The 27,422-nt window shown below is 44.9% G+C and overlaps 2 long non-coding RNA genes across 3 annotated transcripts in view; one reads left to right on the plus strand and one right to left on the minus strand.

Moving 5' to 3' along the window:
• Positions 1-27,422, plus strand: part of LOC130273329 (uncharacterized) — a 61,437-nt gene that overhangs the window by 8,818 nt on the left and 25,197 nt on the right. The window contains exon 3 of one of the 2 annotated variants that reach the window (XR_008843958.1): positions 18,972-19,178. The exons of the other annotated variant lie outside the window; for it this stretch is intronic. This is a non-coding gene — a long non-coding RNA (uncharacterized LOC130273329). Of the gene's footprint in view, positions 1-18,971; positions 19,179-27,422 lie in introns of those variants that run through there. 2 annotated transcript variants of the gene reach the window in all.
• Positions 1-27,422, minus strand: part of LOC130273336 (uncharacterized) — a 60,243-nt gene that overhangs the window by 4,695 nt on the left and 28,126 nt on the right. Inside the window, exon 2 of the long non-coding RNA XR_008843960.1 lies at positions 20,741-20,866. This is a non-coding gene — a long non-coding RNA (uncharacterized LOC130273336). The remainder of the gene's footprint in view (positions 1-20,740; positions 20,867-27,422) is intronic.

Raw genomic sequence — 27,422 nt, forward strand, 5'->3', positions numbered from 1 at the left:
AGTATTCAGCAGCTAATAAGTACAGGAAGGATTAAGATTTTTTAATAGAAGTAATTTACAAATCTGTTTAACTTTCTCACAACAGTTGATAAAAAAAAAAAAAAAAGTTTTTCACCGGAGTACCCCTTTAAGTCCAGGGTCAATGCATCTGTCTACCAGGAGATTTCATGCTTCCTTCCCAAGACGAGTTGCATTACTGAAATACGATGAACTTTTGCACGATATTCTAATTTTTGGAGTTTCACCTGTATTGTTAAGTAGGAACCTATGGGCGCTTATGCAATGATCTTTTCATGTTCTGCACAATGTAACTTAATGTTGGTAATGGCAACTTGTGCAGGCACAAAAGAGGGGTAAAATAACAAATGGTTATCTGAGTAGGGTTTGAAATTGAAGGCATTTTTGGATGAGTTCCTATCAACAGACTCCATTCTCTTCTAAATAGAAGGAAGCTTTGAGCATACAGTGTAACATATCAGCTTACAATAAAACTTACATGACCAGTGCGGCATATATATTTGGTCCTTGCGCAGAATTGAAAAAAGTTAGAAGAAAATGTATTTATGGTAGTAAGAAAAAGTCTGTGCCAGGGAGACAATAAGGCGGCAACATTTCTGCACGGAATTCTACATTCTACATGCTGGGAGTTGTAGTTTTGCAACATATGGAGGTCCGCAGGTTGAAGACCACTGGTATTGGAGGTCATACTCACGTGTCCCCGCCACTCCAGACCGTCACCACTCATCACCGCTGTCCTGGATGTCACCCTCCATCACTGTCGCCGCGTCCCTAGGCCTCTGCTGCCCGGGATCCTCGCTCTCCGTCGCCCCCCATCACGTCGCTGCGCACGCCGCTCCTATTGGATGACGGGACGGCGTGCGAGACGACGTTATGACGATGGAGAGTGCCGTTGATGCAGGGAATCCTGAGGAGTACGCTACGGAGCCCCGAGGATAGGTAAGTGATCGTCAAGGGACCACACAGGGCACAGTAAACTGCTATCCGGTGGCAGCTGAAGCAGTCTGTGCTGCCGGATAGCCGTTTATGCGATGGCCCCGACATAAAATAGAATCGTATGTTGATGCTGCTTTCAACATGCAATGTTTAACATCGTATGTTAAAATGATCGTATGTCGGGGCCATCGTAGGTCGGGGGTCACTGTATTTACAGAATGCACAAAAAACTTCTCCCCGTACTACGTATGTATGTGAACCCAGCCTTGAGAGTGCAGGAATACTAGCACAGGACAAAAATTTAATATGCATTTCCATCCCTAAACCAAGCTTCTTTGACACAAGAAAGGTAAAAGGGTTTTTTAAAATAAAAAAAAAATACATGTATTTTAGGGTCGTTGGCTGTCTCGGCATGCTGGGAGTTGTAGTTTTGCAACATCTGGAGGGCCACAGTTTGGAGACCACTGCACAGATAATAGTACAATTTGCTAATTATACCTTAAATGAATACATTTATACATCTATATACACTAAATGCAATATTTACAAATTTTCCTGACGAGCTTTGTGGTAGGGGTATAATATGCTATGTAATGAACATTGCAGCTGCTGCAGAACCAAGTAGGCGGTTCAATACTACTTTACGTTCCAAAGTAATTCTGAAGCCTCTACAGTGTCTTTTATTAGGTTCTTGAAAGCCAGGGCGATAGAATACAACCCATTCTGTAGATCTTTATAAGTAGAGAAAGGAGCTATTCATGTCACTTTGTGATTGATTGAAATGAGTTCCCCTCTGTTTTTTTTTTTTTTTTTTTAAATATGCTCTTTATACTTTATAGCTACTTCAGCTGCTGTAAAACCTCTTTGAAAGTTTCATATCAGTCATTAATAAATGATATGGCGCATTTATTTGATCACTTAATCTCATATATTTTCAAGCAGTTCTGTATGTAGATATTACCGTATATACAGTCTCACAAAACTAATCATCTACTAAGCCATAACAATTAGGACAAAGTGAAGGCATGGCTGCCCCAAAGGGTCTCAATAGTTCCTTAGAAATACTAGGATACACAGACTCATTTGTGGTCTGCAGTTAGCATTGAGAGAAGAATGGTGGACATTTAAATTTCTATGAATTGTTCCACTGTGAAAGACTGTTAGCCAGTAAACTGGTGATGAACTTGGCCGAGCGAGTGTGGCGGCTACATATCTGACTTAGAGTATGTTCACACGGCAGAATGTCTGCATGGAATTCCGCATGAATATTCCACAGGACATTCCGCAGCAGAGTTCTATTGATTTCAATGGGATTCTGCTGCTCTGTTCATAAGGCAGAAATTCCATGGCAGGCACATCTGCCATGGAAATATTGATTCTGGCATCAGCAAAAACATTGAACCTGTTTTGCTCAGAAATGCATTGCCATCTATGAGTGCATTTCCGAGTGATCCTAGCACAGGCATGTTCTGCCGGTGCTCCTTTGTCTGAGGAATGTCCGCACGGAAATTTTCCACCCTGTGAACATAGCTTTAGAGTAACATGACTTTCAGGGTACTTCCACAGGCATAGAAATGTGTTCATTTTGAGAAATATTTTGATGGAAAGCAGAAATGGAGATATGTGGATGTGAAACCTGCACTTACAAATAATAATTTAAATTTATAGTTTTTAACCTGTTAAGGACATAGGACGTTCTCTAATGTCCTCACTACCTGGGCTTTAATGCCCAAGGACGTTAGAGAACGTCCTGTTGTATTTCCGATCTCTGCCGCTCACCGGGCAGAGATCGGAACTGGATGCCTGCTGAAATCCTTCAGCAGGCATCCAGGGCAAACGCCGAGGGGGGCCATGTAGGCGCCCTTGCGATCTGCGGCAATACCGGGCTGATCGGGTCTCTGGGACCCGTCCGCCCGGTAATTTCGCATGATCCCGGCTGTAACAGTCAGCCAGGACCATGCTGAAGACTAGGAGCGAGGTGGCAAGCCTGCCACCTCCTCCGATCCCCTGCGATCCGTCGGTTAACTAACCGACCAATCGCAGGAGGGGGGGCGGTTACTTCTTCCCATCCTGCCCAGCCCCTGAAAGTCCGGAGAGGACGGGAGGAAGAACGGAGGACGCGGCGGGGGACGGGGGAGTGCTGGGGACCAGCCCCGGTACTTACCTCGTCCCTGAAGACCCGGATCCCGGCGAGGAAGATGGCGGCGGCGGCAACAGGTGAGTAGATCTTCAGCAGTGGTCGGGCCCTTTACAGCAATGCACGTCGCCGTAAAGCGACATGCATTGCTGTAATGGGACCCTGTATACTACAACTCCCAGCATGCCCAGACAGCCCTTGGCGTCTGGGCATGCTGGGAGTTGCAGTTTTGCAACATCTGGAGGTCCACAGTTTGGAGACCACTGTGCCCTTCCAGATGTTGCAAAACTACACATCCTCAGCATGCCCTTACTGTCCAGGCATGCTGGGAGTTGTAGTTCTGTAACATCTGGCCCTTCAGATGTTGCAGAACTACAACTCCCAGCATGCCTGGACAGTTTTGGCATACTGGGAGTTGTAGTTTTGCAACATCTGGAAGGGCACAGATTGGGAACCACTGTATTAGTGGTCTGCAAACTAATCCTCCAGATGTTGCAAAACTACAACTCCCAGCATGCTGGGAGTTGTAGTTTGGCAACATCTGGCTCTAAAGATGTTGCCGAACTACTACTCCCAGCATGCCTGAGAATGCTGGGAGTTGTGGTTTTGCAACAACAGGAGGCACACTGGTTGGGAAACATTGTCTGTTTCCTAACTCAGTGTTTCCCAACCGTGCGCCTCCAGCTGTTGCAAAACTATAACTACCAGCATGCACTGATAAACTGTGCATGCTGAGAGTTGTAGTTTTGTAACAGCTGGAGGTCCCCTCCCCCCTGTGAATGTACAGGATACATTCCCATGGGCAGGGGGCTTACAGTGAGTATCAGGCTGCAAGTTTGCGATGCAGCAAATTTTGCGCGGCAGCTCAAACTCGCAGCGGGAACTCGCTGTAATCCCCCGCCCGTGTGACTGTACCCTAAAAACACTACACTACACTACCACAAAATAAAATAAAAAGTAAAAAAACCACTACATATACACATACCCCTACACAGCCCCCCTCCCCTCCCCAATAAAAATGAAAAACGTCCGGTATGCCACTGTTTCCAAAATGGAGCCTCCAGCTGTTGCAAAACAACAACTCCCAGTATTGCCGGACAGCCGTTGACTGTCCAAGCATGCTGGGAGTTTTGCAACAGCTGGAGGCCCCCTGTTTGGGAATCACTAGCGTAGAATACCCCTATGTCCACCCCTATGCAAATCCCTAATTCAGGCCTCAAATGCACATGGCGCTCTCACTTTGGAGCCCTGTCGTATTTCAAGGCAACAGTTTAGGGTCACATATGGGGTATCGCCGTACTCGGGAGAAATTGTGTTACAAATTTTGGGGGGCTTTTTCTCCTTTAACCCCTTATGAAAAGGTAAAGTTGGGGTCTACAACAGCATGTTAGTGTAAAAAAATAAATTTTTTACACTAACGCTGGTTTTGCCCTATACTTTTCATTTTGACAAGAGGTAAAAGGGAAAAATGCCCCCCAAAATTTGTAATGCAATTTCTCCCGACTACGGAGATACCCCATAAGTGGGCGCATAATGCTCTGGGGGCGCACAACAAGGCCCAGAAGGGAGAGTGCACCATGTACATTTGAGGTGATTTGCACAGGGGTGGCTGATTGTTACAGCGGTTTTGACAAACGCAAAAAAAAAAAAACCCACATGTGACCACATTTCGGAAACTACACCCCTCACGGAATGTAATGAGGGGTGCAATGAGAATTTACACCCCATGTCTGGCAGATCTTTGGAACAGTGGGCTGTGCAAATAAAAATTTTTTGTACAGCCCACTGTTCCAAAGTTCTGACAGACACCAGTGGGGGGGTAAATGCTCACTGTACCCCTTGTTACGTTCCTCAAGGGGTCTAGTTTCCAAAATGGTATGCCATGTTGGGGTTATTTCGCTGTCCTGGCACCATAGGGGCTTCCTAAATGCGACATGCCCCCCGAGCAAAATTTGCTCTCCAAAAGCCAAATATGACTCCTTCTCTTCTGAGCATTGTAGTTTGCCCGTAGTGCACTTCAGGTCCACTTATGGCGTACCTTCATACTCAGAAGAGATGGGGTTACAAATTTTGGGGGGTATTTTCTGCTATTAACCCTTGCAAAAATGTGAAATTTGGGGGGAAACACATTTTAGTGAAAAAATATATATATTTTTTTACATATGCAAAAGTCGTGAAACCCCTGTGGGGTATTAAGGCTCACTTTATTCCTTATTACGTTCCTCAAGGGGTCTAGTTTCCAAAATGGTATGCCATGTGAGGGTTTTTTGCTGTTGTGGCACCATAGGGGCTTCCTAAATGCGACATGCCCCCCGACCAAAATTTGCTCTCCAAAAGCCAAATATGACTCCTTCTCTTCTGAGCATTGTAGTTCGCCCGTAGTGCACTTCAGGTCCACTTATGGGGTACCTTCATACTCAGAAGAGATGGGGTTACAAATTTTGGGGGGTATTTTCTGCTATTAACCCTTGCAAAAATGTGAAATTTGGGGGGAAACACACATTTTAGTGAAAAAATATATATATTTTTTTACATATGCAAAAGTCGGGAAACACCTGTGGGGTATTAAGGTTCACTTTACCCCTTGTGACGTTCCCCAAGGGGTCTAGTTTCCAAAATGGTATGCCATGTGGGGATTTTTTGCTGTTCTGGTACCATAGGGGCTTCCTAAATGCAACATGCCCCCCCAAAAACCATTTCAGAAAAACATACTATCCAAAATCCCCTTGTCGCTCCTTCGCTTCTGAGCCCTCTACTGCGCCCGCCGAACACTTTTCATGGACATATGAGGTATGTCCTTACTCGAGAGAAATTGGGCTACAAATATAAGTATAAATTTTCTCCTTTTACCCCTTGTAAAAATTCCAAAAATTGGGTCTACAAGAACATGCAAGTGTAAAAAATGAAGATGTTGAATTTTCTCCTTCACTTTGCTGCTATTCCTGTGAAACACCTAAAGGGTTAAAACGCTGACTGAATGTCATTTTGAATACTTTGAGGGGTGCAGTTTTTATAATGGGGTCATTTGTGGGGTATTTCTAATATGAAGACCCTGCAAATCCACTTCAAACCTGAACTGGTCCCTGAAAAATAGTGAGTTTGAAAATTTTTTCAAAAATTGGAAAATTGCTGCTTAACTTTGAAGCCCTCTGGTGTCTTCCAAAAGTAAAAACACGTCAATTTTATGATGCAAACATAAAGTAGACATATTGTATTTGTGAATACATTTTTTTTTTATTTGGAATATCCATTTTCCTTACAAGCAGAGAGCTTCAAAGTTAGAAAAATGCAAAATTTTCAATTTTTTCAGCAAATTTTGAAATTTTTCACTAAGAAACGATGCAAGTATCGACAAAATTTTACCAATAACATAAAGTAGAATATGTCACGAAAAAACAATCTTGGAATCAGAATGATAGGTAAAAGCATTCCGGAGTTATTAATGTTTAAAGTGACAGTGGTCAGATGTTCAAAAAACGCTCCGGTCCTAAGGTGTAAAATGGCCTGGTCCTTAAGGGGTTAAAGGAGTACTCTGGTGGAAAAAATTTTTTTTTTTAATTAACTGATGCCAGAAAGTTAAACAGATTTGTAAATTACTACAGAGAAAAATCTTATCTTTTTGGATTTCTTTTCTGTCACGAGCACAGTGCTCTCCGCTGACACCTCTGTCCATGTCAGGAACTGTCCAGCGCAGTAGAAAATCTCCATAGCAAACATATGCTGCTCTGGACAGTTTCTAAAATGGACAGAGGTGTCAGCAGAGAGCACTGTGATCGTGACAGAAAAGAAATCCAAAAAAGAAAAGAATTTCCTCTGTAGTATACAGCTGCTAATAAGTACTGGAAGGATTAAGAATTTTTTATAGAAGTAATTTATAAATCTGTTTACATTTCTGGCACCAGCTGATTTAAAAGAAAAAAAAGTTTTCCACCAGAGTACCCCTCTAAATGGTCTCTGTTGTTTCAAACCATTTCCCTCTATCTGATAGCCTATGTGATTTTAACATATCTGTAAATCACTTCATTTATCAGAAATGACCACAGAAAAAAGCTCTAAAATCTTGGCCACTAGATGTTTTAGTTCTGTGCAATCTGCTGTTCATTCCTTCTCTAGGAACAGAGATTGCAAAACAGAACATAGGCAATGAGGGTGAGACTTAGCTATGAGGGAGAGAATGTGGCTCTCGGCTGTGTGAATGCAAGCTGAGGCCTTATTTGTCCTGTAGAAGACCTGCACTGTCTTTGGAAGGTATACCAAGGCTCCTTTCTCAAAGCAGCACAGCAGCAGTTTAGTGCTTAATGTAACCATTGCTTTCAGCTCACAAAGCAACTTGTAAATCTAGTGCTTACGTAACCCCCCACATGCCATCTATATAGTGTACTGTAAATTATTCACCAACACTGTTTAGTCCAGTGCTCTTTTACTAGCACAATGTCATAATAGTAGAGAGGAGTAAGTGTTGTGCTTATTGGCCAGACAAGTAAGGGATGAAGTAACTATGTGTGTACTACTACTATGTGTGTCAAACAGTCCAGCCCTGGTCCTGCCCCTGAAATGGAGAGAATGTGAAATTGTTTTGCACCATGGGGGGACTTTCAAGGGCTCAGCAAGAGCAGTAGGAGCCCAAACATAATTTTGTCACCAGTATGAATGATTTATCCAACAAAGCCATGCAAGTTTTTAAAATATAATTTGAATGACAGTTACACTTTAAAAATTGTATTTACATATATATATATATATATATATATATGTAGTTTAAAGCCAATAGAAAAATAGTTTAACGTAACCTGACAGCAGTGTCACCCATGTTAACCTGACAGGTTATAGTGTGGGTGACTCTGTTAGATTAAAATTGGAGCAGCTGTTTCAGAGATATTCATCTTGTTGCTAACATGGTAATTCCTTCTTAACTGCACAGGAGGCGGCTGCTGCTGTTTGTGCTATGCTTTCTTATTTGTTTATAGTCAAATAGGTTCTTTTATAGTAAGTCATATTTAGCTAAATTCATTGATGCTATTATTCGTCAATATATGCGTTATACAAGCTTTTATAAAATCATGTCTGTGGATAGAATTCAGTTTGTCTGGATCATTATTCTGAAAAACAATTCAGAAGACGAACTGCCTTCTATGCTGAACAAACAGAGCTAATTTTAGCAATTTAAACGCCAGTGTAACACATACACTTTTTATTAGGCTATAGTTATGGGCAGTATGGGAAATGGGTTCAGGAAGTACAGCATAGAGTAGTGCTGGCTGAGAGGTTTACGACCAATGGAAAACAGAGAACTGCATGGAAAGGTGGCATCACAATGGGGATGACATCTGAGAAAATGACAACATAAGAGCTCAGTTCTGTTGCCCTAGGGGCTTAAAACATGAATCATTTTTTTTTTTTTTTAAACATTTTTGCTGAAAGCTCGGTTACAATTTATTAGCCCATAACAGATCCATTCCATTTAGAGTTCAACAGGGCAGACCACAAGGAAATACCATTGTTAAAAGGGTTAACCAGAAAAACATTTTAATATTTAAAATTGCTCAGTGTGGCAGTAGTATATTACAATTTTTTTTTTACCTGCTGCTGATCCCCCACAGGGGCTGTTGCCAATCCCCCTTCTCAGAGCTCCCCATCCTAGTGATTGGCTGCGTAAGAATGTCTTTGTATGTGTTAGGGCAGACAACAGGAACAGCACCCAACAGCATCAGAACAACACCCAAGGGGGATCACCAGTAAGTACAGATAGTTTTTTTTTTTTTACACCTGCTACCCTGAACAATTTACAATTGTATAAAAACTTTGAATAAACAAGGAGAGGATCATTCATAGGGACCATTTGCTTATAGCATACTTTAACAATGAGGAAAGCATTATTCACATATTTGTAGAAATCACATTACAGTGACTTTTTGTTGTGTGATCTATAGTACAAGTTAATGTTTTTTTCCATATTAATGCTCATGCACACAGAGGTCATTGTTGGCAATAACTGACTATATTCTGGATGTCACAGGAAAGAGCGAGACACTTATTGCACACAAAACAGTCACATCACAATTTTTTTAGATTATTTGGGACAACCAATAACAACCGGTCAAAACAACCCAAAAAAGATGCATTGTTTTAAAACTTCAAATAATGCAAAGAAAACTAATTCATAGTCATTTTCTGACAACTAAATAGTAATGTTTTAACTTAGAAAGAGTTCAGAAATGAATATTTGATTTCATGTGTCTTGGCATGCTGTTTACCAGTCTGTCACAATGCTGTTGGGTGACTTTATGCCACTCCTGGCACAAATATTGAAGTAGCTCGGCTTTGTTTTATGGCTTGCGACCATCCGTCTTCCTCTTGATCAAATTCCATAGATTTACAGGTCTGGAGATTGTGCTGGCCATGCCACATCCTCCATCCACACTTTCATTGATCTGATGACATGAAGCATTTTCGTGCAGGAAAAAACAATTTCTAGAGTTGGGAGACATTGTGAGAGAATAAAGAACTGACTGTTATTCCGGGATAACCTTGTACATGGCTTAATTCATGTGTCTGTCACAAAGACAAACCTGTTCGTTTCCAGCCTTGCTGAGCCATCCCCAGATGGTCTCCGATCCTTCACCATATTTCACAGTAGGGGCAAAACCCTTTGAGGGAGATTTATCAAAACCTGTGCAGAGGAAAATTTGCCCAGTTGCCCATAGCAACCAATCAGCTTGCTTCTTTCATTTTTAATAAGGCCTCTGCAAAATGAAAGAAGCAATCTGATTGGTTGTTATGGGCAACTTGGCAACTTTTCCTTTGTACAGGTTTTGATAAATCTCCCCTTCAGTGTTGAAGGCCTCTCCAGGTCTATGCCTAACTATTAGATGACCAGGTGTTGGGCAAAGCTGAAAATTTGACCCATCAGAGAAGACGACCTTACTTGTACTTACTCTCCATATTGTCCAATCCATTACCTGAGCACCTCAACCTGGCTCTTCTTTGTTTCTCATTTATCAAATCCTCTCTACTATTTTGCTGTGGAAAACTGCAACCAGCCAGGCCAATAACTATGAGAAATGTAGTTTTAGATGCCAGAAGTTCAGATGAATGCCAATCTAAGTAATCCTTTCTGATTAAAAAGGGCTCTATAACACATATATGCCAATCTATGTCATCCTTTCTGATTAAAAAGGGCTCTATAACACATATATGCCATAATAGAGCACATAGACAGGGCTTCTGCCTTTAAAATATGTAAGAAAACATTTTCCAGAAAAGTACAGCTTGTTTGAATCCTTCATGGCCTTTACTAGTCACCACATATAGAGTATTGTGTTCAATTTTGGGTACCTGTACATAAAAAGGACATATGTAGGTACCTGTTCATAAGCTGAACTGGAGAGGGTGCAGAGGAGGGTGACCAAGGTAATTAAGGAGGGACTTGGATGTTTTTCTGGATTTGTGGGGATTTATTCTGCTTGCCATATTTGGTGTCAGGAAGGAATGTTTTTCTTTTTTTTTTTTACCAGCGGCACGTCAGCTTCGGTACTCCGACCATCGCTCCTCTGGTACTGGGACCTACTGCTATGGCCTATAGGCCATAGCAGTAGATCTTGACCCTCGACCGGAGGAGCTGTGGACAGAGCACTGAGGTGGGGCAGTACACAGGCATACAACCTCCAGCCATACACTGTATATGGGTGCCACTGCCAACCTGATGTGGGGGAACATACTGCCAACCTAATGTGGGGGAACATACTGCCAACCTAATGTGGGGGAACATACTACCAACCTAATGTGGGGGAACATACTGCCAACCTAATGTGGGGGGAACTATACTGCCAATCTAATGTGGGGGAACATACTGCCAACTTAATGTGGGGGGAACTATACTGCCAACCTAATGTGGGGGAACATACTGCCAACCTAATGTGGGCGGAACTATACTGCCAACCCAATGTGGGGAAACAATACTGCAAACCTAATTTGGGGAAACAATACTGCCAACGTAATTTGGGGGAACATACTGCCAACCTAATGTGGGGGAACATACTGCCAACCTAATGTGGGGGAACATACTGCCAACCTAATGTGGTGGGAACTATACTGCCAACCTAATGTAGGGGAACATACTGCCAACCTAATGTGGGGGGAACTATACTGCTAACCTAATGTGGGGGGAACATACTGCCAACCTAATGTGGGGGAACATACTGCCAACCTAATGTGGGGGAATATACTACCAACCTAATGTGGGGGAACATACTGCCAACCTAATGTGGGGGGAACTATACTACCAATCTAATGTGGGGGAACATACTGCCAACCTAATGTGGGGGAACTATACTGCCAACCTAATGTGGGGGGAACATACTACCAACCTAATGTGGGGGAACATACTACCAACCTAATGTGGGTGGAACTATGCTGCCAACCCAATGTGGCGAAACAATACTGCAAACCTAATTTGGGGAAACAATACTGCCATCGTAATTTGGGGGAACATACTGCCAACCTAATGTGGGGGAACATACTGCCAACCTAATGTGGGGGAACATACTGCCAACCTAATGTGGGGGGAACTATACTGTCAACCTAATGTGGGGGAACATACTGCCAACCTAATGTGGGGGGAACATACTGCCAACCTCATGTGGGGGAACATACTGCCAACCTAATGTGGGCGGAATTATACTGCCAACCCAATGTGGGGAAACAATACTGCAAACCTAATTTGGGGAAACAATACTGCCAATGTAATTTGGGGGAACATACTGCCAACCTAATGTGGGGGAACATACTGCCAATCTAATGTGGGGGAACATACTGCCAACCTAATGTGGGGGAACTTTACTGCCAACCTAATGTGGGGGTACTATACTACAAACCTGATGGGGGGCAACAATACTGCCAACATCATGTGGGGGAACATACTGCCAACCTAATGTGGGGGAACTATACTGCCAACCTAATGTGGGGGAACTATACTGCCAACCTAATGTGGGGAAACAATACTGCCAACCTAATATGGGGGGACTATACTGCCAACCTAATGTGGGGGAACATACTGCCAACCTATTGTGGGGGAACTATACTGCCAACCTAATGTGGGGGAACAATACTGCCAACCTAATGTGGGGGAACATACTACCAACCTAATGTGGGAGGAACTATGCTGCCAACCTAATGTGGGGGAACCATACTGCCAACCTAATGTAGGGGAACTATACTGCCAACCTAATGTTGGGAAATAATACTGCCAACCTAATGTGGGGGAACTATACTGCCAACCAAATGTGGGGGAACATACTGCCAAGCTAATGTGGGGGAACTATACTGCCAACCTAATGTGGGGGAACATACTGCCAACCTAATGTGGGGGAACATACTGCCAACCTATTGTGGGGGAACTATACTGCCAACCTAATGTGGGGAAACAATACTGCCAACCTAATGTGGGGGAACATACTACCAACCTCATGTTGGGGAACATACTGCCAACCTAATGTGGGCGGAATTATACTGCCAACCCAATGTGGGGAAACAATATTGCAAACCTAATTTGGGGAAACAATACTGCCAATGTAATTTGGGGGAACATACTGCCAACCTAATGTGGGGGAACATACTGCCAATCTAATGTGGGGGAACATACTGCCAACCTAATGTGGGGGAACTTTACTGCCAACCTAATGTGGGGGTACTATACTACAAACCTGATGGGGGGCAACAATACTGCCAACATCATGTGGGGGAACATACTGCCAACCTAATGTGGGGGAACTATACTGCCAACCTAATGTTGGGGAACTATACTGCCAACCTAATGTGGGGGGACTATACTGCCAACCTAATGTGGGGGAACATACTGCCAACCTATTGTGGGGGAACCATACTGCCAACCTAATGTGGGGGAACAATACTGCCAACCTTATGTGGGGGAACATACTACCAACCTAATGTGGGAGGAACTATGCTGCCAACCTAATGTGGGGGAACCATACTGCCAACCTAATGTAGGGGAACTATACTGCCAACCTAATGTTGGGAAATAATACTGCCAACCTAATGTGGGGGGACTATACTGCCAACCAAATGTGGGGGAACATAATGCCAAGCTAATGTGGGGGAACTATACTGCCAACCTAATATGGGGGAACTATACTGCCAACCTAATGTGGGGGAACATACTATCAACCTAATGTGGGAGAAGCTATGCTGCCAACCTAATGTGGGGGAACATACTGCCAACCTAATGTGGGGGGAAACTATTCTGCCAACCTAATGTGGGGGAACATACTACCAACCTAATGTGGGAGAAACTATGCTGCCATCCTAATGTGGGGGAACATACTGCCAACCTAATGTGGGGGAAACATACTGCCAACCTAATGTGGGGGAAACTATGCTTCCAACCTAATATGGGGGAACATACTGCCAACCTCATGTGGGGGAACATACTGCCAAGCTAATGTGGGGGAACATACTGCCAAGCTAATGTGGGGGAACTATACTGCCAATCTAATGTGGGGGAACATACTGCCAACCTAATGTGGAGGAACATACTGCCAACCTAATGTGGGGGCACATAATGCCAAGCTAATGTGGGGGAACTATGCTGCCAACCTAATGTAGGGGAACATACTGCCAACCTAATGTGGGGAAACAGACTGCCAACCTAATGTGGAGGAACTATGCTGCCAACCTAATGTAGGGGAACATTCTGCCAACCTAATGTGGGGGAAACTATGCTGCCAACGTAATGTGGGGGAACATACTGCCAAGCTAATGTGGGGGAACTATACTGCCAACCTAATGTGGGGGAACATATTACCAACCTAATGTGTGAAAAACTATGATGCCAACCTAATGTGGGGGAACATACTGCCAACCTAATGTGGGGGAAACTATGCTGCCAACCTAATGTGGGGGAACATACTGCCAACCTAATGTGGGGGAACATACTGCCAACCTAATGTGGGGGAACATACTGCCAACCTAATGTGGGGGAACTATACTGCCAACCTAATGTGGGGGGAACATACTACCAACCTAATGTGGGGGAACATACTGCCAACCTAATGTGGGGGAACTATACTGACAACCTAATGTGGGGGAAACTATGCTGCCAACCTAATGTGGGGGAACATACTGTTAACCTAATGTGGGGGAAACTATGCTGCCAACCTAATGTGGGGGAACATACTGCCAACCTAATGTGGGGGAACATACTGCCAACCTAATGTGGGGCAACATGCTGCCAACCTAATGTGGTGGAACATACTGCCAACTTAATGTGGGGGAACTATACTGCCAACCCAATGTGGGGGAGCATACTGCCAACCTAATGTGTGGGAACTATACTGCCTACCTAATGTGGGGGGGAACTATACTGCCAACCTAATGTGTTGGGAACTATACTGCCAACCTAATGTGGGGGCAGCTATAATGCTAACCTAATATGGTGGAACATACTGCCAACCAAATGTGGGGGAACTATACTGCCTACCTAATGTGGGGGGAACTATACTGCCAACCTAATGTGTTGGGAACTATATTGCCAACCTAATGTGTGGGAACATACTGCCAACCAAATGTGGGGGAACATACTGCCTACCTAATGTGGGGGGAACTGTACTGCCAACCTAATGTGTTGGGAACTATACTGCCAACCTAATGTGGGGGGAACTATACTGGCAAGCTAATGTGGGGGGAACGGTGCTGCCAACTTAATGTGGGGGGGGGGGGGGGACTGTGCTTTGTACTTAAAGGAGTAGTCCGGCGTGCACTTTTCTTATTTTAACCGGTACGGGCTGCAAAAAAAAAAGAAAACAAATTTTCTCTTACCTGCCAACACACCCCAGGAGCTCCGGTACAGGTGTTCGGTCACCGGGCTGTTTGCTTCTTGCTTCCTGTTAGCCCGGCACGTCACATGGAGCTTCAGCCTATCACCGGCCGCAGCAATGTCCTGCCTCGGCCAGTGATAGGCTGAAGCTCCGTGTGACGTGCCGGGCTAACAGGAAGTAAGAAGCAAACAGCCCGGTGACCGAACACCTGTACCGGAGCTCCTGGGGCGCGTTGGCAGGTAAGAGAAAGTTTGTTTTCTTTTTTTTTGCAGCCCGGACCGGATAAAATAAAAAAAGTGCGCACCGGACTACTCCTTTAAAGGGCTAGTCCACGGGGTGTGGGCTGCAGGGGTCAACACGCCCATCCATAGACTTGCATTGAGGGGGTGACGTCACACCACGCCCCCTCAATGCAAGTCTGTGGGAGGGGGTGGGTTGACCACCGTACGATACTCTGATTGTGCCCCTCCCAATACTAGATCCCTGATCTGTGGCACTGTACAACAATATGGGTGATAATTTTTCATTTTGTAACTTTACATTTTAATTAAGAAAAGCAATTCACTCATATTTCCTCTCAAGACAAAACATGTTTTAATAAACTATTTAAGATAAGCCAAGCCTTAATTTCATCTTTACACAAGAAAATAACATTTAAATAATTTCTTAATACTGTGACACTCCCAGACACAAACATAGATAGATCTGTTTATTTATTCAGCTTGTATTCACACCTACACACCCATCAACTCTTACCGGAATACTGTGGAAGCACCCCACCTTTTCGGTCAGCAAAATTTCTTGAGAAATTAGCCCAGATATTAGTCTTCTAAAAACTAGATATAGCACTAAAAGTTTGGGACAAACTGTGGTATTCTATTGTGACCTATAAAAGATTTGTGTTATATAAACAACTACCTTTTAAAAATAACCCAGCTGATCAACATGGGTGTGTTTGATTTCTGGTGATCAACTGTCATCCCAGAAGAAGTCCCAATCTAGGCATACATTTCCCTTGCAATAACCACTGGCATTACCTGCTCTGAGAGTAAGGGCATGGCTGGTCTGCCACAGAACGAACTCTAAGGCATATGGACAGGGGTTATTGTCATTAGGATATCCCTTTAAGGTGCTGTATGGTTGAGTTCATGCAAAAACCATCCAGCACCAGATTGTAAATGTGTGAATATGAGAAATAAAATTCTGGATCCAGCATACGGCATAAAACTCTGTTTAATCTCTGTTTACATATACAGTGGGGCAGATTTTTTTTAGTCAGCCATCAATTGTGCAAGTTCTCCCACTTAAAAAGATGAGTGAGGCCTGTAATTTTCATCATAGGTATACCTCAACTATGAGAGACATAATGAGAAAAAAAATCCAAAAAGTCACATTGCCTGATTTTTAAAGAATTTATTTGCAAATGATGGTGGAAAATAAGTATTTGGTCAATAACAAAAGTTCATCTCAATACTTTGTTATATACTCTTTGTTGGCAATGACAGAGGTCAAACGTTTTCTGTAAGTCTTCACAAGGTTTTAATTTCCTGTTGCTGGTATTTTGGCCCATTCCTCCATGTAGATCTCCACAGCAGTGATGTTTTGGGGCTATCGCTGGGCAACATGGACTTTCAACTCCCTCCAAATGTTTTCTATGGGGTGGACATCTGGAGACTGGCTATGCCACTCCAGGACATTGAAATGCTTCTTATGAAGCCACTCCTTCATTGCCCAGCGGTTTGTTTGGGATCATTGTCATGCTGAAAGACCCAGCCACGTTTCAGCCTTGCTGATGGAAGGAGGTTTTCACTCCAAATCTCACGATGCATGGCCCCATTCATTCTTTCCTTTATACAGATCAGTCGTCCTGGTCCCTTAGCAGAAAGACATCCCCAAAGCATGATATTTCCACCCCTTGCTTCACAGTGAGTATTGTGTTCTTTGGATGCAACTCAGCATTCTTTCTCCTCCAAACACCACAAGTTGAGTTTTTACCAAAAAGTTCTACTTTGGTTTCATCTGACCATATGACATTCTCCCAATCCTCTTCAGGATCATCCAAATGCTTTCTAGCAAACTTCAGACGTGCCCGGAGCAAACTTCAGACGTGCTGGTCTTGAGCAGGAGAACACGTCTGGCACTGCATAATTTGAGTCCCTGGCGGCGTAGTTTGTTACTGATGGTAGCTTTTATTACTTTGGTCCCAGCTCTCTGCAGGTCATTCACTAGGTCCCCCCGTGTGGTTCTGGGATTTTTGCTCACCGTTCTTGTGATCATTTTGACACCATGGGGTAAGATCTTGCGTGGAGCCCAAGATTGAGGGAGATTATCAGTGGTCTTTTATGTCTTCCATTTTCTAATAATTGCTCCCACAGTTGATTTCTTCACACCAAGCTGCTTGCCTATTGCAGATGCAGTCTTCCCAGCCTGATACAGGTTTACAATTTTGTTTTTGGTGTCCTTCAACAGCTCTTTGGTCTTGGCCATAGTTAAGTTTGGAGTGTGTCTGTTTGAGGTTGTGGACAGGTGTCTCTTATACTGATAACAAGTTCAAACAGGTGCCATTAATACAGATAACGAGTGGAGGACAGAGGAGACTAGAAGAAGTTACAGGTCTGTGAGAGCCAGAAATCTTTCTTTCTTGTACAGTACGTGACCAAATACTTATTTTCCACCATAATTTGCAAATAAATTCTTAAAAAATCAGACAATTTGATTTTATGTCTCTCATAGTTTAGGTATACCTATGATGAACATTATAGGCCTCTCTCAACTTTTTAAGTGGGAGAACTTACACAATAAGTGGCTGACTAAATACTTTTTTGCCCCACTGTATCTGGAGGTCAGGGCCGGCCCAAGACATTGTGCTGCCTGGGTCCAAGAATGAAAGGCTCAAAGATCCGACAGGGGTCAAGAGGAAGTGCAGACACTTATAGGGTCAGCGCACAGAAAGAAACAATTAATGGTGCGCTGGCCCGTGCCGGCACGTGCCCTAGGAAACGGGTACGCGCATGTCGGCAGCCAGGGGAATCAGAAGAGACAGGAGCGCGGAGAGGTAAGTAACTGCCGGGACGATGAATGCGACCGCACCCGGACAGCATGACCTGTCCCCTCTCAGTAGCTAGGTATTGTCCTCCCCCCTGTAGTTAAATATTGCAGCCCCCTACCCTCCTTGTAGTAAGGTATTGCAGCCCCTCTCCCAGTAGTAAGGTCTTGCAGCCCCCCCTTAGTAAGGTATTGCAGCCCCCCTCCCTGTAGTAAGGTATTGCAGCCCCCACCTTAGTAAGGTATTGCAGCCCCCCTTTCTGTAGAAAGGTATTGCAGCCCCCTCCCCCGTAGTAAGGTTTTGCAGTCCCCCTCCCTCTAGCAAGGTATTGCAGTCCCCCTCCCTCTAGCAAGGTATTGCAGCCCCCCCCCCGGAGTAAGGTATTGCAGCCTCCCCTCCCTGTAGTAAGGTATTGCAACGACCCCTCCTCCCCTCCCCTCCCAGTAGTACGGTATTGCAGCCCTCCCCCCCCGAAGTAAGGTATTGCAGCCCCCCCTCCCTGTAGTAAGGTATTGCAGCGACCCCTCCTCCCCTCCCTGTAGTAAGGTAATGCAGCCCTACACACTGCTGTGTGGCTCTATGAGTGAGGGGTCTCACGGCGCACATGCATGCCGTGAGGGGGACTGCACAGCACATTGATCCTTGCTAGTGGCACTCGGCGCCAGTCACCCGGCCAGCCCCACACTCACTCACACAGGTGATGTGCAAAAAAATATATATATATGTACATTTATTTTTTTCCGCCCCTCTCAGCTCAGTAGTCTCGGCACCCTACGGTAGCTGCTTGGCCGGCCTTATTACAGTGCCAGAACCGGTTATAGAAATGCACCCCCCAAAAATGTTCACATTTTGCATGCACATAGGTTGGGGAGCATGACAGGAGACAATTTTCTAGTTACTATGGAGCACAGGTGGCCAGGTTTTCTCCAGTCTTTTCTTATGAACTTTTAAACAGCATTTGGATACCCTTTTTAGTTATATCTCTTTTTTTTTTTTTTTACAGGCAGGTGCTGACTTTGTTATCTGCATTTTACTTTTGAGTATGGGGACTGGCTCCTTCTTAGTCGTGGACATCACCTATATGTCCAAAGCTACCTACCTCTCCTGGGTACATCTTGAAGGCCTTTGCTTAACAATGATGAGTTTCCAATTGTATAGGTTAACTTTTTACTGTTGAGAATACTCCTGAACGGGTTCTCCTTATTATCACAGATGTGGTCATAAAATTTGGTTAAAATATGTAATTAGATCTTCACATTTGTAGCCTTTTTTTTTTTTATTATGCTTTAATGTGTCAAATTAAAAGCACAGTGTTGTGGGATAGAAAACATACATTGTGTGAGCCAGGCTAATAATTCATCATAACATAAAAATATGATAAAAATGTGATATTATCTGCCTAATTACATACACACTCCCAAAGTGAAGCATAGATGTCTCTACAGGTAGGGAGATATTAGTTGGGAGTGTCGGAGAATAGCACATAGAGATAACAGAATTCTAACTTCTCATGATATGACAATCTATTTCTTTGGATTATTTTCAACATTTACAGACATTTACCCATTCAGCAAAGGATTAACATTATTCTCTTATGTGATACATTCACAAATATCAGTTCCATAAAAAGCAGTGGTTAGCACAAATATTGTAGCGCAAATTGCTAATGTGATTTCTAAAGTTAACATAATAATGAAAGGTGCCAAAACAGCTTGGTATGTATGGGACAGCAAATCTGATGTCCTGGGCATTTTTCTGTTGGAAAACCTTGGGCATTCTGGCATTCATGTGAATGTTACTTAGACACATAGCAACTACCTAAATATTATTGCGGACTAAAGAAGTAGAGAAGTAGTAGTCACCTTACTGATTCCCCACTACTCCTCTTCCAACCATATATGGTTCCCTTCATTCTCTGATTTTTGGTCCCTCTTGATATGTAAATGAGAAAGCTGCAGGCAGTCAATGATGACCCAATACAACTAGTAATTAGTTGCAATGATCACATGTCTGTATTGCGAGGGACCATGGAGTAGAGTCTGCTGGGGAATCTGGGAAGCCTTCTAATAGGGGCAGTTAAGTGAGTTTTTTTTTTCTAACGCCAGCAGTTGGTATCTGCTGTCATGTTGGCTGGCACTCACCATCATTGGACTGCGACCTCTGCTCCACTTCCATGCTGGTGTGTGTCCCTAATCTTCTAATGAATGTGTTTTCCTGAATCTGACCTGTGTCTGTTTACCTGATGTTTCCTCTGCCTGACCCTTGGGTACCTCGCTAACTCTCCTGTGAATGACCTGGACTGCTTTCTATTGCTAGGCTGAATTCCCTGCTGCTGATCTGCACCATCTATGGTAGCTGCTTTCTGCTATTGACCATTTAAAGGGAAGCTGATAGGAGGGTCACCTGTACTAAGCTGAATTTAAAGGCTTATAGTGTGGAAGACCATCTTTTGTAATGATTTATTACCCCAAATCCATGCAGCCATTGTGAAGTCATTCAATAATATGTATATATGTTAATAAAAAAAAAACTAACAATAAGGGCATTCCCTTAGATCTTTTAGCAATGCTCACCGTGGCATCTTCTGGTCGTCCTGCCTGCCCCTTCATTATTATTTACTGCTTCTGCTTGTGATGTGCCACATCACACACTGAAGCAGTGAATAATAATGACGCTGCAGGCAGGACAGCCAGAAGATGCCTCTGTGAGTGCGGGTGCAGTTTCCGTTTAACCCATTATGGACTATAAAATAGAAAAAAGGGAGTAGCTCACCTGCTGTAATAGTGAAGTTCACAATTCATGGAAGTGCACAGGTGCTAGACGGGGCGTTGCTGCTGCAGGTAGATGATCATAGACAAAGGAAACTCCCAGAAGTAGGAGTGCAATTCTGCAGCACTCCTAGAAAGATGTAGGTGATTTGTTAATGACTATTATCAGCTTGTAGAAATACTCTACCTTTTTACTACAGTCAGAAATACTCTACTTTTTTACTACAGTCAGAAATACTCTACTTTTTTACTACAGTCAGAAATACTCTACTTTTTTTTCCTACAGTCAGAAATACTCTACTTTTTTTACTACAGTCATCTTAAAAAATAAAAATATCATGGGTTAACTATTTTTAACTTAGATCAGTATTCACTGAGTGTGATTTAATTAATGTGGAGAAAAGAAGGCCTTGTTCACACTTACATATGCTCAACTGTATTATTGTGTAGTGGAAAAAATACAACAAATCTTGCAGCCAGAGTCATTTAGAAATTATTCTGAATTCTGGAGGTCCCCTTTAAAACAAATGTTAAAAATGTTGTCTTCCATAGTTTCTGTAATTACATCCATAAATGTTTATGCAGTTTATGTATTTCAGATTGCAGGCATGTATAAGGAGTAGGATTGATTTTTATTTTTTGATGACTACAATTTCTGAGTGGTTATTATGTCATCATGGGAACAATGTAAAATAAACAGCATTGCAAGTTTCACATGGAATGGAATGTGTTTGCATTGCCTTTGTTTTTACAGCATACATTTCAACAGCACATTTTTTGTAAGAAAAACTAATAAACCATTACTGTACAAAGGGTCTGCAGAACTAAGAAAACTATGTATAAAGGAAAGAGGAAACAGAGGAAACAAGAGTTCATTTCAGTTCATTGACACTATGACTTGAATTGGTTCAACAAGTCTAAAACATATATGGAATTTTCAAGAAGATAACCGTATTTTGCAGAGTCTTTCGAAATTTCTTTTATCTGTGTATAGAACCATGGGGAAAAAGGCTAAGCAATGCATACAAAATAATTTATATGGGCATGCAATAAAATTCACAAGATGAATGCTTTACCCCTTAAAGGGGTAATCCGGGGGAAAACATTTTTTTCTAATCAACTGGTGCCAGAAAGTTAAACAGATTTGTAAATTACATCTATATAAAAATCTTCATCCTTCCAGTACTTATCAGCTGCTGTATGCCTTGAGGAAGTTGTATAGTTCTTATCTGTCTGACCATAGTGCTCTCTGCTGACACCTCTGTTCATGTCAGGAATTGTCCGAAGCAGGAGAGGTTTGCTATGGGGAATTGTTCCTGTTCTGGAGACAGTGATGGACTAGACAATGTTCTGCAGAGAAACCGCGAGTCCAGGCATTCATGTGGATATTACTTAGTCACATACCGCATACCTAATGTTACGCCGAGCGCTCCGGGTCCCCGCTCCTCCCCGGAGCACTCGCAGCGTTCTCTCATTCGCAGCGCCCCGGTCAGACCTGCTGACCGGGTGCGCTGCGATATTACTCCCAGCCGGGATGCGATTCGCGATGCGGGACGCGCCCGCTCGCGATGCGCATCTCGGCTCCCGTACCTGACCCGTTCCCCGTCTGTGTTGTCCCGGCGCGCGCGGCCCCGCTCCTTAGGGCGCGCGCGCGCCGGGTCTCTGCCATTTAAAGGGCCGCTGCGCCACTGATTGGCGCAGCAGGCCTAATCAGTATTCTCACCTGTGCACTCCCTACTTATACCTCACTTCCCCTGTACTCCCTCGCCGGATCTTGTTGCCATTGTGCCAGTGAAAGCGTTCCCTTGTGTGTTCCTAGCCTGTGTTCCAGACCTCCTGCCGTTGCCCCTGACTACGATCCTTGCTGCCTGCCCTGACCTTCTGCTACGTCCGACCTTGCTCTTGTCTTCTCCCTTGTACCGCGCCTATCTTCAGCAGTCAGAGAGGTTGAGCCGTTGCTGGTGGAGGATACGACCTGGTTGCTACCGCCGCTGCAAGACCATCCCGCTTTGCGGCGGGCTCTGGTGAATACCAGTAGCAGCTTAGAACCGGTCCACCAGCACGGTCCACGCCAATCCCTCTCTGGCACAGAGGATCCACCTCCAGCCAGCCGAATCGTGACAGTAGATCCGGCCATGGATCCCGCTGAAGTCCCACTGCCAGTTGTCGCCGACCTCACCACAGTGGTCGCCCAGCAGTCGCAACAGATAGCGCAACAAGGTCACCAGCTGTCTCAACTGACCGTGATGCTACAGCAGCTATTACCACAGCTCCAGCAACAATCTCCTCCGCCAGCTCCTTCACCTCCTCCGCAGCGAGTGGCCGCTTCTGGCTTACGATTATCCTTGCCGGATAAATTTGATGGGGACTCTAAGTTTTGCCGTGGCTTTCTTTCGCAATGTTCCCTGCACTTGGAGATGATGTCGGACCAGTTTCCAACTGAAAGGTCTAAGGTGGCTTTCGTAGTCAGCCTTCTGTCTGGGAAAGCTCTGTCATGGGCCACACCGCTCTGGGACCGCAATGACCCCGTCACTGCCTCTGTACACTCACGGAGATCCGAAGTGTCTTTGAGGAACCTGCCCGAGCCTCTTCTGCTGAGACTGCCCTGCTGAACCTGGTCCAGGGTAATTCTTCTGTTGGCGAGTACGCCATCCAATTCCATACTCTTGCCTCCGAATTATCCTGGAATAATGAAGCCCTCTGCGCGACCTTTAAAAAAGGCCTATCCAGCAACATTAAAGATGTGCTGGCCGCACGAGAAATTCCTGCTAACCTGCATGAACTTATTCATCTTGCCACCCGCATTGACATGCGTTTTTCCGAAAGGCGTCAGGAGCTCCGCCAGGATATGGACTTTGTTCGCACGAGGCGGTTTCTCTCCCCGGCTCCTCTCTCCTCTGGTCCTCTGCAATCCGTTCCTGTGCCTCCCGCCGTGGAGGCTATGCAAGTTGACCGGTCTCGCTTGACACCTCAAGAGAGGACACGACGCCGCATGGAGAACCTATGCCTGTACTGTGCCGGTACCGAACACTTCTTGAAAGATTGTCCTATCCGTCCTCCCCGCCTGGAAAGACGTATGCTGACTCCGCACAAAGATGAGACAGTTCTTGATGTCTACTCTGCTTCTCCACGCCTTACTGTGCCTGTGCGGATATCTTCCTCTACCTTCTCCTTCTCTGCTACGGCCTTCTTGGATTCCGGATCTGCAGGAAATTTTATTTTGGCCTCTCTCATCAACAGGTTCAACATCCCGGTGACCAGTCTCGCCAGACCCCTCTACATCAATTCTGTTAACAATGAAAGATTGGACTGTACCGTGCGTTACCGCACGGAACCTATCCTAATGTGCATCAGACCTCATCACGAAAAATTTTTATTTTTGGTCCTCTCCAACTGCACTTCTGAAATTCTTCTTGGATTACCGTGGCTTCAACGCCATTCCCCAACCCTTGATTGGTCCACAGGAGAAATCAAGAACTGGGGTACTTCTTGTCACAAGGACTGTCTTAAATCGGTGCCCAGTACTCCTTGCCGTGACCCTGTGGTTCCCCCTGTATCCGGTCTTCCTAAGGCTTATATAGACTATTCTGACGTTTTTTTGCAAAAAGCAAGCTGAGACTTTGCCTCCTCACAGGCCTTATGACTGTCCTATTGACCTCCTCCCGGGTACTACCCCACCCCGGGGCAGAATCTATCCTCTGTCTGCTCCAGAGACTCTTGCCATGTCGGAGTACATCCAGGAGAATTTAAAAAAGGGGTTTATCCGCAAGTCCTCCTCTCCTGCCGGAGCTGGATTTTTTTTTGTGTCCAAATAAGATGGCTCCCTACGTCCTTGTATTGATTACCGCGGACTTAATAAAATCACGGTAAAAAACCGCTACCCCTTACCTCTTATCTCGGAACTCTTTGATCGCTTACAAGGTGCCCACATCTTTACCAAACTGGACTTAAGAGGTGTTTATAATCTCATCCGCATCAGGGAGGGGGACGAATGGAAGACCGCATTTAACACCAGAGATGGACACTTTGAGTATCTGGTCATGCCCTTTGGCCTATGCAACGCCCCTGCCGTCTTCCAAGACTTTGTTAATTAAATTTTTCGTGATCTCCTATATTCCTGTGTTGTGGTTTATCTGGACGATATTCTGATTTTTTCTGCCAACTTAGAAGAACACCGCCAGCATGTCCGCATGGTTCTTCAGAGACTTCGAGACAATCAACTTTATGCCAAAATGGAGAAATGTCTCTTTGAATGTCAATCTCTTCCTTTCCTAGGATACTTGGTCTCTGGCCAGGGACTACAAATGGACCCAGATAAACTCTCTGCCGTCTTAGATTGGCCACGCCCCTCCGGACTCCGTGCTATCCAACGTTTTTTGGGGTTCGCCAATTATTACAGACAGTTTATTCCACACTTTTCCACTATTGTGGCTCCTATCGTGGCTTTAACTAAGAAAAATGCCAATCCCAAGTCCTGGTCCCCCCAAGCGGAAGACGCATTTAAACATCTCAAGTCTGCCTTTTCTTCCGCTCCCGTGCTCTCCAGACCTGACCCATCTAAACCCTTCCTATTGGAGGTAGATGCCTCCTCAGTGGGAGCTGGAGCTATCCTTCTACAAAAAAAAATCTTCCGGGCATGCTGTGACTTGTGGTTTTTTTTCTAGGACCTTCTCCCCGGCGGAGAGAAACTATTCCATCGGGGATCGAGAACTACTGGCCATTAAATTGGCGCTTGAGGAATAGAGGCACCTGCTGGAGGGATCAAAATTTCCAGTTATCATATACACTGATCACAAGAATCTCTCCTACCTCCAGTCTGCCCAACGACTGAACCCTCGCCAGGCTAGGTGGTCGTTGTTCTTTGCCCGTTTTAACTTTGAAATCCATTTTCGCCCTGCTGACAAGAACATTAGGGCCGATGCCCTCTCTCATTCTTCTGATGCCTCTGAAGTAGAGGTCTCTCCGCAACACATCATTCCTCCGGACTGTCTGATCTCCACTTCTCCAGCTTCCATCAGGCAAACTCCTCCAGGGAAGACCTTCGTTTCTCCACGCCAGCGTCTCGGGATTCTCAAATGGGGACACTCCTCCCACCTCGCAGGCCATGTGGGCATCAAAAAATCCTTGCAACTCATCTCTCGATTTTATTGGTGGCCGACTCTGGAGACTGATGTTATTGATTTTGTGCGGGCCTGTACTGTCTGTGCCCGGGATAAGACTCCTCGCCAGAAGCCTGCTGGTCTCCTTCATCCTCTGCCTGTTCCTGAACAGCCTTGGTCACAGATTGGTATGGACTTTATTACGGACTTGCCCTCATCCCGTGGCAACACAGTTGTTTGGGTGGTTGTTGATCGATTTTCCAAGATGGCACATTTTATTCCTCTTCCTGGTCTTCCTTCAGCGCCTCAGTTGGCAAAGCAATTTTTTGTACACATTTTTCGCCTTCACGGTTTGCCCACGCATATCGTCTCAGATAGAGGCGTCCAATTCGTGTCTAAATTCTGGAGGGCCCTCTGTAAACAGCTCAAGATCAAATTAAACTTCTCTTCTTCTTATCATCCCCAATCCAATGGGCAAGTAGAAAGAGTTAATCAGGTCCTGGGTGACTATTTACGGCATTTTGTTTCCTCCCGCCAGGATGACTGGGCAGATCTTCTACCATGGGCCGATACAACTTCAGAGTCTCCGAATCTTCTGCTAAATCCCCATTTTTCGTGGTGTACGGCCGTCACCCTCTTCCTCCCCTCCCTACTCCCTTGCCCTCTGGTTTGCCCGCTGTGGATGAAGTGACTCGTGATCTTTCCACCATATGGAAAGAGACCCAAAATTCTCTTTTACAGGCTTCATCCCGGATGAAAAGATTTGCTGATAAAAAAAGAAGAACTCCCCCCATTTTTGCTCCCGGAGACAAGGTATGGCTCTCCGCTAAATATGTCCGCTTTCGTGTCCCCAGTTACAAACTGGGACCACGCTATCTTGGTCCTTTCAAAATCAAGTGCCAGATCAACCCTGTCTCTTACAAACTCCTTCTTCCTCCTTCTCTCCGTATTCCCAATGCCTTCCATGTCTCTCTCCTTAAACCACTCATCCTTAACCGCTTCTCTCCCAAAGTTGTTTCTCCCACTCCAGTTTCCGAATCTTCTGACGTCTTTTCTGTGAAGGAGATTCTAGCATCCAAAACGATCAGAGGTAAAAGATTCTTCTTGGTCGACTGGGAGAATTGCGGCCCTGAGGAGAGATCCTGGGAACCTGAGGACAACATCCTGGACAAAAGTCTTATCCTCAGGTTCGCAGGCTCCAAAAAGAGGGGGAGACCCCACGGGGGGGGGGTACTGTTACGCCGAGCGCTCCGGGTCCCCGCTCCTCCCCGGAGCGCTCGCAGCGTTCTCTCATTCGCAGCGCCCCGGTCAGACCTGCTGACCGGGTGCGCTGCGATATTACTCCCAGCCGGGATGCGATTCGCGATGCGGGACGCGCCCGCTCGCGATGCGCATCTCTGCTCCCGTACCTGACCCGTTCCCCGTCTGTGTTGTCCCGGCGCGCGCGGCCCCGCTCCTTAGGGCGCGCGCGCCGGGTCTCTGCCATTTAAAGGGCCGCTGCGCCACTGATTGGCGCAGCAGGCCAAATCAGTATTCTCACCTGTGCACTCCCTACTTATACCTCACTTCCCCTGCACTCCCTCGACG

Source organism: Hyla sarda, chromosome 1 (genome assembly GCF_029499605.1).
Source record: "Hyla sarda isolate aHylSar1 chromosome 1, aHylSar1.hap1, whole genome shotgun sequence".
Taxonomy (NCBI): Eukaryota; Metazoa; Chordata; class Amphibia; order Anura; family Hylidae; genus Hyla; species Hyla sarda.